General features: G+C 40.1%; 1 pseudogene; it reads right to left on the reverse strand.

Moving 5' to 3' along the window:
* Nucleotides 1-100: 100 nt before the first annotated feature.
* On the reverse strand, nt 101-3,461 carry LOC140232348 (uncharacterized; annotated as a pseudogene).
* Nucleotides 3,462-18,948: the final 15,487 nt, after the last annotated feature.

Raw genomic sequence — 18,948 nt, forward strand, 5'->3', positions numbered from 1 at the left:
TAAAAATGCATCATTATTGAATCATAGGCATATTATCATGAAAATTTGCTCAAAACTTATATGGAATGAATGATTCATGTATGAAATGACCTACTTTTTGTGTAGGTAGTTCTCGCTGAGAATCCTTTAGCTTTACAAAGTCCAAAGACTAGCACAAAATTTTGATGTCTCCGTTCTTGTAGTCCTCATTTAGTTTACTGGAGTAGATGGCGTCATCGTTGTCATACTTTATGTTGAACCATTCTGGGTACCCTGGCACACAGCTCAACACCTTGCCATTGTAGTCACCTTCCTGGAACTTGTGGTTAATCTGTTATTGACAGAATTTTAACAGAGAACAATGCTGAGTCTTCTGTTCTTATGAGATATATTATATTTTTTGCATTCAAATACAGTGGGCCATTGATTGTACTATTATATTGAATTGTACTATTAAATTGGATATAAAAGATTGTTACAAAATGTAGAAAATTGTTGTTTGTAGTTTTTTGTTTTTCTTTATTTTTTTTCCCAACCGGATAAAATGAGATACTGGATACAAAAAATTAAATTGGCTCACTGGCTAAATATGCTTATTCCACACTACATATATTTATTATGCTGATACCAGGCAAATTATGATAAAAACAAATATAAAGTAAAGGTAACTAAAAACAAACCAAATGCTAAGTCATAAATCATAAATGGTCAAAATGATATTATGAGGCATGACAAGACATGGAAATAATTTCACCTAGTATAGCTTTAGACATTTTGTCTATTTGCCTGTGCACATATACACCGATATAAATTTCATTTCAGGCAGCCATGTATTGTAAAAATTAGTACCAATTAATTGAGGACAAGTTTTAGTCGAAGAGTCACTGAATGCAGATGGTATCATTGCATGAGATGACATGTGTGGATAATTAGAAAAAGGAAGACAAGAACTTCTATAAAGGACCACCTGTGCTCAAAAGTCATACACACCAACACACACAGCCCAATATTCCATAACTAAAATACATGTGTAACTAAACAAACAGAAAATTGACAAAATAAAGTTCATTGTTATCTTTTTTTTTCATTTATTTGTATTTATTGAATTTGCTATGTTGTTCATGTCTTTTCAATCACTGTAACAATTACCCGTAAATATGTTGATTTCATTGATGTAATAAAACACAAACAGTCTTCCAAGAAAGTCAGAAAAGTTTATTGAAGTTGAAAATGGTATCTGTTACGTTATGATCATGCAAACAAAGTAAAATAAAAACAAAAACAAAACATATTTTGAAGTAAGTAACATGATACAATAAAAAAACATATACATGCAACTTAGAGTCATGTCATAATTTCGGCTATGGTCAAAGTAGGTTGCGAGTGAACCCTTGGGTAAAGAGTGGAAGGGTGTCAGTGTCAAGAAAAAATAATCTAAATCAAGTAATATTACACACTACACATCACACAAAAAATATTCATCTCAAACTACTTAATAGATAAATAAAGCATACAGTACATGCCTCAAATCATAGAAACAGAAAATGACAAAATGCCGGTCAGCTGCAAAAAGTAATTTACCTATATGAAATAGGTTGTTAATTCATATCGCATTTAATATTACTTGTACAATGACATTACATTCAATCATGTTGCATGCATATTGTCATATAAATGAATGAAATATGTACATTGCATTTATTAATAACATATTTCCTTTTCAGTCTTTCTTTTTTTTCAGGAATGGAGTGGAGTGGAACTTTCACCAGGCTTACCCTTCTACCTACAAGAAGCGGGACTCCTTCATCGACAACTGATGGTGGAGGGAGGGTAAAGGCTTGTACGAGTTCCTTCACATTGGGTTGCAGAGTTTGCCAGGAGTGTGCCGAGCCTTTGCTGCTGAAGTTATATACTTCTGGCCTGGATGCTGTCTGCCTCAATACATGCTGACGAAACCTCAGTTGGGATTTGAGAGCTTTCACCTTGTCGTTGTCAGACCTAAAAGAGTTGACCATTTCCTCTACCTCCCGCTCAGATTGCCACAAGCCATAATATTGGATTTCCTGGGTGTAGAATTCCAAGTCTGCTTGCCTTTTTTCCTCTCTCCTCTGCTTTTCTCTCTCTTTCTCTTTCATTGCCTCTCTTTTTTGTTGCCGGATGGATTCAACTCTCTCCTTGAATTGAGCCTTAAGATTTCGCGAGTGCTTTCTGGCTGTGCTGATAAGCTTCTTGGCTTCTTGGTCAGGCAAGGACTTCAGCCACTCACTGGTCTTGTTGAGAGAGAACATAAGTGTCGCTTCCAATCCAAGGAGAGTAGCATTCGGTCTTACTCTCATGAGATGGTCCAGTAAGCAAATACCCTTTCTGCAAACTTGTTATGTTTGGCGACACTCTTCGTACTTGCCCGCTGATCATCTGTTGTCTCAACTTCAAGATGGGCTGCATGGGACTTCATGACTTGTGCCAAAGCAGGCAAGAGGTTCTTCAAGATGGAGCAAGTGAGTCCATCATGCTCGGAAGCGTTGGTCAGGCTGTCCAGAACGGCATCACTGCTTACCTGGAAGGAACTTAGCTGACCATCGATGAACTGTTGGGGATTGTCGGTGCCCTTACCTAAGGTTTCCTGGATGCGACTATAAACTTGGGGCAAGTCGAGGATGTGCACAGCCTTATCCTCCAGAATCCTCCATAAGGGAGCCGTTACATGTTTGCTGATGAGTCCTAAGGCTCTGCACCCAGCGAGGTAGAAGGGCTCCTTCAGATCTGCCTCTACACATTTCAGCAACTTGTTTGATGCCCTATAGCTGTCGAGGAAAGATGTCATTTGCTTGTGCAAGAAGAAAATGAAGCCTGCATTGAAAAACATTATATTAAATCGGTTCCCTCGGAATGGGACTATTGGGACTTTGCTGAATCCGTTCTCCTGTAGAAACTCCTTGGTGAAGAGTTTGAATGGTCCATACACACCTGATTGTTCATTTCCTCCACGGGCGAAGGCCTTACTTGCATTCTTCACAAGGCGCAGTACACCATTTCCCTCTGTTTTGAAGGCCAAGCCTTTCACAAGTGCTCCTGCTCCTTTTCCATCGAAGAGGCTTGTTTTTGCAGAGTCCAGCGTCTTTTCACAAACTTCCGCATACTGAACAAGGGAGTGCAGGCCACGATGTTATGTTTTCCAGGGGCTGCTTCTCCTCATCAGACAAGTTTTGCCAGTTTTCCTGTATTGTTGGTAGTACATCAGAACGGTATTTTTTTTTGAAGAAGCTCGTGCTATTTTAGCTCGGTGGCTGCTCTGTCAGACATAGTATTTCGTATGTTTGCAAGGATTTTTTTTAAACCTGCATTTTAAGCAATGTGGCTTCATCTAGATCCTGCAACAGTTCCTTGAAGGTGGTGAGGGTGTCACTGGCTGATTTTGTTGGTATATCACGAAGGCCCAGGACATAATACAGTTGGTCTTCATCCGATATGTGGTATCCCATAACTTTCTCGCCAAACTTCGAAGTTTCATCAGAGTACAGTGTAGTATTTGGTTGTTGTGAGACTGTAGAAGATAATTGCTCTTGTGCTATATAGCAAGTCGCTGGATGTTCATGTTTTCAATGGTTGATTTCGAAGGAAGTCGGGTGCATTTTTGCTCTGTAAGATTTTCAATCACTGCATTTATGACAGGGGAAACTTTGGATGTGGCAACATGGTTATCTGAGGGGTCAAATACACACTTATTTGTAGCATCATTGTAACAATTGTTTTCATAATCATAAGTCTCTATTTTACCAGATTTTCTCTGTCCTAGCTCATCGCGGAGTTCCTTGTTTTCATGCCTCAGTTCCACAATGACCGTTTTCAGTCTGTCTACCTCCTCCTCAAGTTCAACAATCCTTTTTTCACGTTTTTCTTCATGTCTAGTGTCAAACTCACTATTACGCTTTTTGTGGTACTTTACTTGTTGCTTGATTTTCTGCACTTCATAGTTTAAATCTTCATTTTGTTTTGTCTTATGACTGATGATTTTTTTCTTGATTTTCCAGAAAACTTGTCTTTTGTTTACATTCTTTCACAGCAACCTTGGCGGCATTCTCAAATGGACATCGTTTGTGTTCATCACAAATACCGGATACAGCTTTGGGCTTTTGCAAGTTGGGTTTACTGCATGGTGGTTCAAATGGGGCTGACAAAAATAGCTCGAAATGAGGGAGTCGAGGATGATCCTTTTGGAGTCGTCTCTTGTTCTTTAGAGCTTGGATGGTCTTGAGGAAAGTTGTATGTGGAGGACTATTTGGAAAGATTGATTTCAGATGGATTGCAACCGCAGTTTGAGTTTGACTTTTAAGAAGCTCGAAAACCTGTCGGTTGGTTACAGTTGCTGAAGTCATAGTTCCTTAAATTTGAAATTGACCCAATAAAAGAAAATATAGAAAAAAAAACATATATATGTTAATTATTCCAAATGGGCAATTCCATGGTACATGTAAGAGCGGAATCTGAAATCATCCTATTATTCATCTTTTTTATTTTATAGGTTTTTACATACTAGACAATTCAAGTAAAAAGACAATTAGACATTACAGGGAACAGTTGGGGCCAAAAGTTTATAGACCTGGCAAAAAATAGTTTCTCAAAGATTTCACAACTTCTCTCATTCTTGCCAACATATAGCATGGAAGCATACAAGTTTGATCTCTACTTAATGTTCATGGTATATACTTCAAAGAAAGCACTCAGAAACATACATATAGTAAAAAATAATAATATTTCCAGGTGATCAGAGAGTCAAATGTTTACCTGTTATACACCAGCTCTAGTACTTTGTGGCACTGCCTCAGTCTTCAGGTTTCGCAGTCACTTTCGTTAAGACCAAAATCACTCTGAGAATGATCGCACAAAAGAAACAATCAACTAATGTCCAGGCGGTTTATTAACAGTGATATTGTGGATACAGACTCGTAATCGGTTTTCACATCAGTACAATGATGATCAATAGAAACAATTACAAATCGGTAATGGAACCACTTACATGTATTACATGCAATATCCCTGGAAATGTCCAAAATCGATGCTCGATGCACAAATGAATGATCCACGATGCACCGATGAATGATACCTTCGACGTAAATCCAGAGGTGCAGGTTTCGATAGTCCACGGTATAGATCCGGGGTAAAATCCACGATATAATTATGTCCACGGCGAAACGTGTAGAATCCAAACGATATGACGACCACGTCCAGTTGATGCGTTGAATGCTGATTCACTTAATGATGTTCAGCTAGGAATCCAGCCCGTCACAGCTTTGCCATAGCAATGTCCGTTGACATTAAAATATGGAGTCTATCTCCAATGAAGGCAAATTAATTCTCTGCAGGCAAAATGTCCCCAGGCTTATCTCCACAAACATAACAGGTTAGCAGGTAACACAGGACTGACTATAACAAGTCACTTCAGAGCCAGAAGTGACGTAACTCTCAGAGCAGTGGTGTTAGGTACTCTGCCTACTGCAGAATTTCTCCGGCTTTTATATCCATTCACCCCTTTCTAGTACATTCTATAATTTTCTCCAACCTGGGGCCACACCCTTGTTTATACAAGCAAGTCCAAGACTGTTCCAGAAATCCTAGCTGACTCACCGCCTAACTATGTGCATAACAGCCTACCAAAAATAACTAGCCCAATCACATTGGGCTACAGGAACAGTGCCTCACTCAGCCAAGTATGTTAGCACTTCCTAGAACATTCTGGAATGGGTGAAATCATTCTAGATTGAGCGAGCTATAATGTATTTCCTGTCACATGCATGTACTGTAGTTACATTGTATACCACCTAGAAAATTCTCCACTGATCTGGTCAGCCTGCATGTACTATATCTATATCATATAGAATGTTCTCCATTAATCTGGTCACCCTATGTACATACACATTAAAACAACCATGCATTCAGTACATCATACATACCACATAACTACTAGTGTATACATTTGTGACACTTTGGACAGCTGTATGCTTCTTGCAGACCGACCCAGGATTTTAGATCACTCCCCTTGGCGGATGGCATTAGAGTTGAGTCACATTCTTTGGCTTCCTGGAGCGAACCTGCTTCAGTTCTATCCACTGGTTCTCGATGGGGTTAAGATCTGGATTCTGTGATGGCCACTCCAACCTCACTTGCTCAAGTTCTTAAGCAACTCTGATACTACATGTACCTCTGACAAGTTTTGAGGGTAATTGTCATGTTGGGACACCAATTCCTACCAAGATTCATGTTTTGGACTGAATGCTTGATGTTTTCCTGAAGAATTTCTAGATAGTCTTCTTTCTTCATAATGCCATTAATCTTCTGGAGTGAGCCAGTACCACTTACAGCAAAAGCACCTCCACACCATGATGCTGCCACCACCTTGCGTTACAGTTGGTTTTGTGATTTGGGGGTTCCTTTCTTGCTCTGTAGCCTTTCAGTCAATGATAATGGAGGACTCACTTGATGGTACAGGGAGATACCTTGCTTCCTGAAGCCTCTCTCTTTGCAGTACTCCTTTGACTTCCACATATTGGTTGATCAACTCACGTTGCAATTGGTGTTATCCTTTATACTTTTATAAACACGTTTTAGACACTTTTATGGACACGGCAGTAACCATGATATATATGTGCATGGGTATTTTTATTTGAAATACACACCATGAACATGAAGTATACAGTTCTCTTGATAGAATTAGGAATGAAACAAAACTGGCTGGTATGCTTAAAGTAATAAAAACTGGAGAAAAACTCATTATCTACCAGGTGTATGTAAACTTTTGACCCCAATTCAATCTTAAGTTCCTAAAAATACTTAGCAGAAACTGTAAATCAGTAGAATAATAATGGGTACATGGTGTCTAAATTGTGGACTAAGGCCAGTATTGACAGTTCTCTAACTTGAAGGGGTATCAATCCCAGTAAACAATCATTAGATTCAGATTCACGTAACTGTGCTATTACGCTGTTTACACAGGGTCACTTAAAACAAACATTCAAGAAAAGTGGAAAATGGGGGAAACACTTTGGGGATATTTCCCCTATTTTCCACTTTTCCTGAACGTGTGTTTGAAGTGACCCTGTGTAAATAGCGTATTATTACGGTTACGTGAATCTGAAGTTTTTTTCGAGACCTGAAAGTAATTTCATTTTAATTATAATTCAGTGAGGTGTAACCCCCCCCCCATAGATTCACGTAACTGTGCTATTACGCTATTTACACAGGGTCACTTAAAACAAACATTCAAGAAAAGTGGAAAATGGGGGAAACACTTTGGGGATATTTCCCCCTATTTTCCACTTCTCCTGAACGTGTGTTTGAAGTGACCGTGTGTAAATAGCGTATTAACACGGTTAAGTGAATCTGAAGTTTTTTCGAGACCTGAAAGTAATTTTAATTTTAATTATAATTCAGCGAGGTGTAACCCCCCCCCCCCCAATCCTGGGTGCTAGTTCTGGCCGGATGTAAACAATTTTTTTTTTGTTTGTTTTTTTAATCAGATCAGATTTTTTTTTTTTTCGGGGAGGGGGGGGGGGCATATCACACGTACCCCATAGAGTCATTAGGGTAATGTGGGTATTAAGCAGACCCCCCATTCTTCGAGACCTGAAAGTAATTTCATTTAATTTATAATTCAGTGAGGCGTAACCCCCCCCCCCCCCCCTCCCCGGTCCTAAGTCCTAGTTCTCGCCGGATGTAAACAAAGTTTTTTGTTTTTTTTTTGTTTTTTTTTTTTTTTAATCAGATCAGATTTTTTTTTTTTTGGGGGGGGGGATATCACACGTACCCCATACAGTCATTAGGATAATGTGGGTAAGCAGATTCGGGGCTGCACCCCCCCCCCTCCACCCCACTGGGTCTGCTGCATTAATAACTATGTTTTTTTGTCGGGAATCATGAAAATGCTCGACCTTTACACAATTTTTGTCCACATGTTTTTTTCGGGGGGGGGGGGATGCTTGAGCCCCCCCCCCCGATTGGGTCTAGTAGGAGAATAGACGTAGTTAAGTTAGATAGAGACAGTGGCATGCCAAGGTCAGTGGATTGTGCGGCGCCCACCCCCTCCCCCCCCCCCCCGGTTCTGGGTCCCAGTTCACGCTGGATGTAGAGCTAAACAAAATTTTTTTCCGTCAGATCAGATTTTGTTGTTGTTGTTGTTGTTGTTTTTTTTTTTTGGGGGGGGGGGCGGGGGCACATCACATGTACCCCATTACTTAAGGTAGACCCTAATGACGTGGGTAAGCAGGTTGAGGGCAACCCCCCCCCCCCCGGGGTCCTTCTTCATTTAATAACTTTTTTTTTTTTTTTTTTTTTTGCCGGGAATCATGAAACTGAGACCTTTTCAAAAAAAATTTTTAACTTTTTTTTTTTTTTTTTGGGGGGGGGGGAATTCGCCCCGATTCCCCCCACCCCCAACACTAACACTAACAGAGTAGATCTAGACGTAGTTTAGAGACAGTGCAGTGGCATGCCAGGGTTGGCTGTATAGGGACCCCCCCCCCGATAAGTTCTGCTTCATTAAACTGTTTTTTTTTTTTTTTTTTTAATTAGAAATCCGATGCGGCGATGGGGGAGGGGGCAATGTACCCCCATGCTCCGTTACTTATGCATATGGCATGCATGCCAATGGTCAGACTTTAATCAGAATACAGACTAACAGGTCTAAAAACAAGTTATAAAATATAGAAACCTCAAAGTGACTTTTAAAAGGGGCATGAGGGGATTTTCTCAAGGCTTTCAAGCCTTTTGTTTTAGGCTTTCAGCTAGACTGGGCATTTTCTCAACAATGAGGGCGCAATTCCGCGAAAAAGAGAAAAAAAAAAGGTGGACGAAAATTTTGAAAAGGTCTCATTTTCATCATTCCTGGCAATGCCCGGCAGCGGGATTCCCCCTGATGCCGGTGTATTTAAGACCAACACTATCTACTGAACACAGACAACAGGTTCTCGTATAGTTCAACATCACTCATTTTTCACCAAATCACTCATGAATTCAAAGCAAAAATGGGGTAACATTTTGAAGCACCATATTTGAATGCATACAATTTCAAAAATAATTCACGAAAAATTTCACATCTTAGACGAAACAAGCTCAGAAATTTCTCACCTTCGTTGGAAGCCATCGTTCGCGATCGATCGTAGATTAAAATGCCCGCGATAAATCGACCAAATTCTCTGACCCCTGCAACCCGGAAGTAGCTCCAAAGCATGCCATAATTATGTTACCGTGTCGCGCTGTAAACAACGACATGTGCAGCGATGTGCGGATTTAAGCTCCGGTTTTTTGCTAGTTTTCAAGCGGAAATCGCAAGTAAATAACCAATCTAAGTGGATTTATGTTGTTTTGTAAGTATATTGTTCCATTTGAAGTGCTTCAATGTATTTTTTTTCTCCGACAAATTAAGAAAAATGGAAAGTTGTTTGTACTGTTTTGAACATTGTACTAGCCAGTGGCAGAAGAAACGTGTGTGCGTGTATCGTATGTACCCGTTGGCGTAGCTACGTTGGGGCTTAGGCCTAGGTATCCTACTGTCCTATAGTGTTAACGTTAATAGTTAGGTAGGTCTAGACCGCTAGAGTTTCTAACCTTACTCTTAGGCCTTTCTAGGCCCTACTTCTAAGTTCTATCATACTCTAACGTTGCCTATTTTCTTTGTAACATTAGAAATTTAGACGCAGTGTAGGGCCTAACGACAAGAATGTTAGAATCTAACGTTAGGCCTAACGTTAGCTCTAGGTAGGCCCTAACACGTTATCATATACTAATATAGGCCTAAAGCCTCTATTAAGATGTCTATATGCTACGGTCTGCCCAAAGTTGATTTGCAATGATAGACACTGACTAACGGTAGGCCTATTAACGTTAGACTAGAACTCCAGCAAGGGTGTCTAACATTTCTAATAATCATGACCTAAAAAATCTACCTCGCATTGAGTCTACCTGACCTATAGGCCTAGGACCTAATTGTTAGTAGTTCTAGATATAGGCCCTAGGTTAGAAGCTAGCGTTAGACTTAACATTCTAGACCATGACTAACGTTAGAAGTAGGGACAGGGTGTCGGATCGTGCGCTGCCAAGCTTGCCGCACCTGTGCGCCGTATCTCATAACACGCAACTCCCATAGGGCGCAACGGAAGTGCCGATTTTGACATGAGATTTTGCCTTTATCGAATTTTCCCCATGGCAAGCCATAAACGAATCCTAACAAATTTGGTTTTATCTGAAAGGGACTGTCTTTTGGCATACACAAAATCAATTTGCATCAGACCCATCGCTGATGACATAACGTTTCAAAGCTAAGGAGACAAACTGCAAACAATACATGCTCAAATGGGGCAGGGGGAACGAGCATGTTAATGCAATTTTGAAGGTAGCTGAGGTGGGGCCAAATTGTTCCGAGTTAGGAATAATGGAGGGTGATGTGCAGGCTGTGTTGTGTGGTGAATGACCGTGAGAGAGTGGGGTGGGAGGATATGACGAATGGCGTGGTGCATGAGTTGTATGCATGGGGAAGACAGCGGAAACTCCGAACGGGGCATGTGAAAATGTTGATGAGCACGTTGTTTGCTGTTGACATGGATGGTGTAAGCGACAAGAAGTTGTACAATAAGATTGTGATGGTGAGAGATGAGAGGAGGAAGCTACATAATTCGAAGTCGAACCGAGAGAGAGAGACAGATTGCTCAGAGATGTGTTCTCAGTGGTTCCTGGCTATGCGTGTGGTGGGCGAAAGACGCGGGGCGGACGAGAGCAGGAAAGGGAAGGAGTGCCTGAACCGATGGCGATGTCTGTTGATGGTGCGGGTGAGAAGTGAAAAGGAACGCGAGAATGTGTCTGATGAAAGCGTGCATGAAAATGTTACTAGAAGAGTGGACCAGAGAAGTGAAAAAGACGAACACGAGGGCGTGCAGGCTCATGATGAGACGCAAATGGTTGAGAGCAAGAGTGAAAAGGAACGAGAGAGTGCGTCTTTTGCTGCTTGTACCAAAGTGGTAGGTGAGAGAGTGAGCAAGAGTTCAGCAAAATCTAGATGTAGGCCTAGATATAGGTTTCAAAACCGAAAATCAAAAAAGATAAAATCTACGAAACAACTCAACTCGAATTTGAAACAGGTAAAGACTAAACTTGCAAACACAGAGGAAAAAATGAACGAGTGCAGCCTAAAACTAGCCGAAGCTATCGTACAGGTGCAAAATCTAAAACGGAAAAGAGAAAGAAAAAATAATGCACTCGACAACAAAAAAACACTGAAAAACATGCAAACGGAGCTGCTAGCACAAAAACGAAAAATTTCAAAACTTGAGTGTGGGTTAGCAGTGCTAAAAAAAAAAAAAGAAACTTTCAAGAAACAGGAGGTGCGGACATTTCAGACCAAATTCAGACAAAGAAAAAACCGTTTGCGTTACCTTCAAAGGCGAAACGAATCACTAAGTAGAACATTGCGAGCGAACAAGGCACTCAAAAACAAAATCGTGAAATTGTCACGTAAGATTAAACAGAAGAATTCGCATCTCCTGTCCTAAACGTACTTGATAAAGGTAGATACACCGATGAGGTAAGGAGCGTCTACCAGGAATTAGTGTGTAGGTATGGGGTTAGCGTTAGGAATTGTGAGGGAGTGGTTAGGGCTGTAGTAAAAGGTCTTGCTCAGGTAGATCCTGGCAAACTTCCGAAGAAGGATTTCGCGGCAGATAATGTTTTCTGAAGGGAGGGTTTTAAGCCAAATTCAAGTATTAGACACCCTCCTATATGACTCCGAAGCAAACTTACGAAGAAGGATTTCGCGGCAGATATGTTTTCTGAAGGGAGGGTTTTAAGCCAAATTCAAGTATTAGATACCCTCCTATTGACTCCCAAGCAAACCTAACAATTGGGGGCGATGGGACGACAAAGGGGGGTCACCATTTCGGCTCATTTGACATACACACCGAAGATGGTGCGTGTTATGTAATGGGTGTAAAGGAAAGTGTAGGCGGGAGCGCGGAAGAGAGCCTTGACCTTATGAAAAACGTACTTGACGATATGAGCAGTGTTTTGGGCGATGGGTCAGAACACGTAAACAAAATCATCCACAAAATCAATGATCGACATGTTGGCCAGAAAAAGTTCATGAAATTTTGCAGCAATATCGAAGGGAACTACTGCCAAAGATTGAAAGAGGATGGGGAGATCTCAGCGACATCCAAAAAGAGAAAATCGCAAGTATGAATAATTTTTTTCTGCGGCTTACACTATCTTGTTGGATTAGCTGACCAAGCAGCACAAACAATTACTGCTTGGGAAAAGATGATTTTCGGGGATGCTTGCGTGGGTGCAAAAAAGGTTGGGGTGACATCAAAAGGTAACGAGGGAGGGACAGAGAGACTCATTAGGACCGTTTGTAAGGCTGTTCAGGACAGGGGTTGCGAAAAATCAGGGAAACCGGTTTACTTCCGGGCTTTCCGAAGGGAGAAGGGACGTAATTTTGTTCCCTTGGCAACATTCAAGGGCAACAGGTTTAACATTCTGTTTCACCTTGGGGCTGGGGTATTCTATTTGGCCCAAGATCTGCAAGACTTTTTCGATGATTTCAAAGACCACAATCTGCTAATGAAAGCGGTAAATGTAGATCTCCAGGTTCCACAGTATCTGCCGGCATGTCGAGCTCTTGGATTGATTGACAAATTTGTCACAAAGCCATTGTGGAAAGTACTGGAAAGACAAGAAAACATAAATGAAATGGATGACAGGTACAAAACGTTGTTCGACAAATTTCAGGAGCTTGCCAATGACTGTGCTGAGTTTGTGAAAGGTAATTATAGGATTTTCGATGATGTCGACGTCACAAACGACGCCATTCTGGACAAGCTCATAGAGCACGAAAAAGACACAGAGCTGTCGAAACAAATTTTGGAACTTATCTTCAGTGGCTTTGTGACTGTTACAGGTAGGCTAGTTCACGATCACTTAGAAGGGAGACACAAAGGTAGGGAAAACGAAGTTAAAAGTGTCCCCAAAACAAATGTTTCTGTGGAGCGAAGCTTTGGCATGCTAGATCGCACCATGAAGTGCAAGCCTTCGGCAAAAACCCCGCGTCTAGAGAGCGTGATAATTATAAATACACAAAAAACAAAACAGGTCAATGGCTCTCTTCCCTCAGTGAAGAAAAAAAGGCTAAATTCATGGAAGCAGCTCGAAAACAAAAGCAAGTACAAAAACAAAAGTATGCATTGCGAGCAAAACAAATTTGGGAAAGAAGGGAGGAAGCAATCCGTCAGAGAAAACAAAACAAAATTGAAAAAAAAAAACTGAGAGGGACAATGTTCGCAGAGAGAATGTTTACGACGAGGCTAGGGTGTCATGTGGGGGTATCTGGATGACTGAAAACTATGTAACAAAAGGGCTAGACAAATGCAGTGATAAATCCAAACTAGAAAAGTTGAAAGTTCAGCTGAAAGCGCGGAAGTTTGTGTTTGGCGAAAAAAACGAAAACGGGATTCTCAACTACTCTGAGAAGGGGAGGGTGAAAACCTGGGAAGAACTCCGAGAACAATTGTTGTCATTAATTGTAAGAAGCAAGGAGCGTGCTAGGTTAGTAGAAAACGAGGATAGAGAAATTTTGGAAGCAATGTGTGCGCCCGAGGAAAAAGTGGAGGAGTGCAAAAACACAATGAAGCGAAAAAGAGAGGCAGAAACAGATAGGGCTAGAAAGCGCGCAAAGATAGGCAGACAAGTGCCTTACACTGATCTTGTTGGTAAAGTGATCACACACCTGATTCAGGAAGGTACACTGCAATTGGTACACTGCATTTGTCAAGTCAAAATCAAATTCAGGGATGAATGTTGTTTATCTAGATGATTTGGAAATTGTGTATTTCTTCTCCAAAGAAGAAATCACAACAGACATGGAGAAGGCTGACCTGTACGTCAAAGAAATTACTGCTAGTGATTTGAAAGGTTTCATAATAAGGCACAAATTCGATGTAGATGGAAAGAATGCCTGGTTTTCAGGGTATGTTATTGAAGCAGAAGAAGGGGAGGGGATAACAAAAACATGTAAAGTAGAGTACGAGTACTTAGAAGGGGAAGGTGATGATGATGAGTTAGAAACCTGGGAGGGGCCGCTTCTGGAAGACTATTGGCATGGAGATGTTAAGTTAATTGAAAAAATGTAAGGAGTCGCTACAAATACAATGCAAATTAGTGTATTATCATATCTTTATGTTATAATCATAAAGCAGCATTTGTGATTCTTAATGTTGTCATGGTTCTTTCTCTTTTGCAGCAATCAATATCCAAAACTGTCGTTTAAGAATTCAAAGTTGATGTCCAAAAAATTGTCATTCCATGCCAGCAGTTTTGTCAAAATCGGTCCACCAGGCATATGATTCTGTGTGCATGCATTTCGCCACATTCCATAATCGACACGAGCTCTTTGAGCGAGTTCACGATATCAAGCATCTTTTGATCATAAAGTAACGGAGATTATAATGGATCTCCGCGTGTTTCATTGTTCTCCAGGGCTAGAAAGGAATCATTTGTGTTCGGTGTGTTGTGGGCGCCAGTAATTGCCGTATATGGAAAGACTTGGGGCGTCCAGTTTCTGTATACATGCACTGGAACACAATATGCCTTGCACTCGTGATCTCCTTATCTGGCTTGTAACGAAACACATTCAAATCACAAATTAGAATTATACTTATTCCAGCATGCACACGGAATCTATGTTTGCGAATCACAAGTGTGGTTAAAACAAAATTACCACATATTCTGTTGGTGTGTTAGACGCTGCATCAAACTTGGTCCTTGTAAGGGGAGTCACAACCGACCCCTCATTATTTTGTTCAAAAAAAAAAAGAGAAAGAAAAGAAAATCATAACCCATACATGATCTTCAAAAAGTTCCGTCCGTGCCTTCTTCAAATTTCCTTGTTTCTCAAAGCACAAAATTATATCAACTTGCGTCATGTATTCACATGATGTGTAACACATAACCCCCCCCAAAAAAAAACCCAAACAAACAAAACAAAACAAAAACAAAGAAACAAAACAAATACGAAAAACAAACAAAAAAAATCTGATCCCATTAGTTATTTTGTCGGAGTATTAGACAAGGCACAAACTTAGTGCTTGTAACGAGGGTGGGGAGGTGCAGCCATTAAAAAAAACAAACAAAACAAAAAACAAAACAAAAAAAACAAAACACGCCAAAAAAAAAAAAAACGCCAAAAAAAAAAATAGGAAAAGAAATCACAACGATGATTTTTTTTTTTCTGATAGTTCCGTGTTTGTATTCTTAAAATGTGTTTGTTTCCCAATGCTAAGACTCGGAAGAGATAGTCATCAGTGTTCGGTATGTTGTGGGGGCCAGTTGCTGTATACGGAAAGTCTTGGGGCATCCAGTTTCTGTATACGCCTACATGCACTGGAACACAATATATCTTGCGCTGTTAGCCTCTTTCTAGATGTTGTCTCTGTCAATATCTCGTTTTTTTCCTCAAGCAGGAAAGAAAAATGTAGCATGTAGGAGTTCTTTATTTAGGCCATGTGTCACCGAATTACGCGTGTTCATAACCCCTGCTCCCCCGTGGTCATCTGTACTGCATGCGCATTCCCGATTTCTCCTGAAAGGGATTATTTCAAGGGGTTCAAGTCAGGAGGAAAATTGTTTTACGGGGGTAAGTTTGCTGTCTTCCCTTCCAAGAGCCCGAGATAGAGGGTCAAAATTATGGTTCATTTCCATCCTTTAAGGGGCAAGGGTGTCTCCAAAAATCTGTTGACTGCCCGAGTTCGGGGTGGGGGTGGGTGGGAGGGGGATTGCCTATACAGTGTATTCCGTTATAACGAAGTCGTCGGGACCGGCATTTTTCATTCGTTATACATATATATCGAAACTTCTTTATAACCGAGCAAATAGACATTATAAAACAAAGAGCTGGTAATTTTGCGACCTGGATTTTTATTTCGTTATAACCGAAATTTCGTTATAACCATGATAACCCTGTTCGTCATAACGGGAGTGCACTGTATCATCAGAAATCACTATCGGTCTTTCAATAGTTTTGTTGGTATTTTGTGGGTGTTTTGAACAACTGTTATTTCATCATAAAGAGTCACCTTCAATGAAATTGTCTTATTTTTGGGAATCTATTTTGTTTTGTTTTTGAGTACAAATGAGCGTAAAGATGATATGCTTCTGTCAAAGCAAAGTGTTTCGCAGTTTCGTCGAGCTGAAAAAAAAAAAACCCACTCACACACAAAAACAAACAAACAAACTGGTGAATAGCTACGCGAAAAGCGAATCTAGTTCACTTATTATTTGAAATTTACATGTGTTCTCTGTTCTTTATGTTTACATTCATATTAGGTTTCACGACTCAAGAAACAGATCCAAGCCGTACTCTTTCCATTTCTGTCTCCCTCTCTCTCTCCCTCCCTCTCTCACATCCTCTCTTAATCCCGTAACAATGGTACAGTTCCTTGTATTTGGCAATTCTTTTGTTCGCCGTTATTGTCACGAAAAAATTAAAACGATTCAGTTGAAAAACAAGTGTGTTAATTTGCTCTGTTGTGGAGAAGGGGGTCTTTCTTTCAAAAGAATGGGACGGAATTCGCATTATGTGTTTAATTTATCTTTGTTCATGCCAAAAAAACCTTCAATCATTATTTTGGACATGGGCACTAACGACTTGTGTTTCAGAGATTCGGAATTTGTGTTCCATGAATATGTGTCATTTGTCGAGGAACTATCTTCTCTCTGTCCTCCCGCAGCTGTGGTCATACTCCCGGTTCTCCCACGAACATCAGTGTATCCCGGATCCGATGTAACCCTTGAGGAATTCAACTCCAGAGTTGAATTCCTCAGTGGGTTACTTCAGACCGAAACATTTATCCGGGATAACTGGTGGTTTTGGGAGCACCGGGGGTTAAACCACCCACGGTATATCAAAGATGGAGTCCATCTGACCCCAGAGGGGCTGGTTGCGTACGGTCGAACGATCAGGATGATTAATTTTTTGACAAAAATTTTTTGGTAATTGTATCTGCTTCAGTTTGTTATTCCGAACGTTAATCATATCGAAGGCTCGTTATTCCGAAGGCTCGTTCGTTCACATCTTCTTTTAATTTTGTAATTTAGAAACTTTATTACATTTCCAAATTAATGAAACTTCGGAATAACAAGCCTTGTTATCTCATCTTATAGCCACATGCCCAAATGAGCTCGTCATTTATCGTCCACTGAGGTCATGACATCATTGGTATGCAAATTATATGAAATGTTCTTTTTTTCTGTTAGGCATTTCATTCGATTTCAGAGCCACTCATAATATGTTTTGTTTTAATGAATAATGAACTTGATGCGTTTAGATTAGCTGACTAGAATTGGCCGTCAATTGGCACTGGTAGTCAAGTATCTTCTCCACAAAGTGACATTTTCTACCAATGTGTAAAGTGGAACTGTGAATCCCCTTATCGAATGGCCGACACATGTGCTGAACGAAATTTCCAATCAACATAGCAATTTTTTAACATATACAGTATATAACATATCGGTTGACGACGGATGGATTGACACACAAACTCAATGTTTTGATCCTGCAGTCTCACTCTACAATGGTGGTCAATGAGAGATACATAAACAATAAAGTAAACGTATTGTCAGTTTGTGTCAAGGCAGTTATAGAACTGTTATAGCTGTACATTAATACAGTGTATGCATAACATGACTTTTAGCATCTGCAAACGAATTTAATCTTTGTGATTGCTGAACTGCATTCTAAAATGGATGATATAGTTTTCGTTGAGATTGGGATTCACGTTTTAACTTTTTTTTCCCGCTGTAGAAACAGGATAAGATAGAATACACATCTTACGTTATAGCATAGTTACACTTCTTTTTCACTTTTCTTTTTCTCTGTTCAGACCATTTGGAAGGTATAGTACATTGAAGGGATGGTGCAGTTTTAGTTGAGATACGGATTCATACGCTAACTTCTTTCTCCTTTTTTTTTCGGGCAAGATAATTGGACACCACACATAATATTATAAAATATTATGGAGCATACAATCTTTTGAGGAATGAAAAGTAACTATAATGGAAAACTATTTTGAAATGGCGAAGTGACAAAGTCTTTCCAACGAAAAGTGGACCTGCCTCTCATTGGGATCTCTTTGCTTTCGGATATCTTAGTCATTTTAAGACCAATTTTCAGCAACTAGACTTTCATTTTCTCAAAGAATTGCATGCTCTTTAATATGTCGTGATTTCTAATTATCTCGCAAAAAGTTGAAGTGTGAATCCCGATCTCACCCAAAACTATGCCATCCCTTAAATGGGCATTGTACCGTTTTTTTTTTCTTATATGTTGTTCTTTTAATTCTAAAAGACCCAGCGGTGCAAACAGAATCAAAATTTCATAACGATTAAGTCCGTAATTTAATGTTAAAAATGGAACTTTTTAGGTGAGAATTATGCTAATGAGCTGACGAGCCCGGATGTTATGATGTCACAGGTGCTCTCACTATTACTGATTACAAGCGCTCGCATACGCGTGCGTTAATTCGTATCGAGTAGCAGATAACGCTTAGGCCTAATTTAGCTAGCAGGCGGCGCTTGTGTACTGTTCTATCCATGTAGATATCTCAAATTTCACTAAACCAAATCGCACCAAAATTACAGGATATACTTCTAAGCATATTTCAAAGTATTCTCTTATATTTGAACGAAATCAGTAATCGAGAAGTATCAATATTGACGCCGACTTTCAAGTCGTCACTCTTTAAAAAAAAAACAAAAAACAACTCACTCTTCGCGAGAGATCTTGGCGAACGCAAGAGGCACAATCTAGAACTGAAATTAGCCGACTAATACTGTGCGAACGGGGAATTTACGCGAGAACTAAACTCAATAGTGTAATGATTTTTGCGACTTGTGTGATATAAGTGTCACAGGGGACTTTCCTCTGAATGTGGGGAA

Source organism: Diadema setosum, chromosome 8 (genome assembly GCF_964275005.1).
Source record: "Diadema setosum chromosome 8, eeDiaSeto1, whole genome shotgun sequence".
NCBI classification, from domain to species: Eukaryota; Metazoa; Echinodermata; class Echinoidea; order Diadematoida; family Diadematidae; genus Diadema; species Diadema setosum.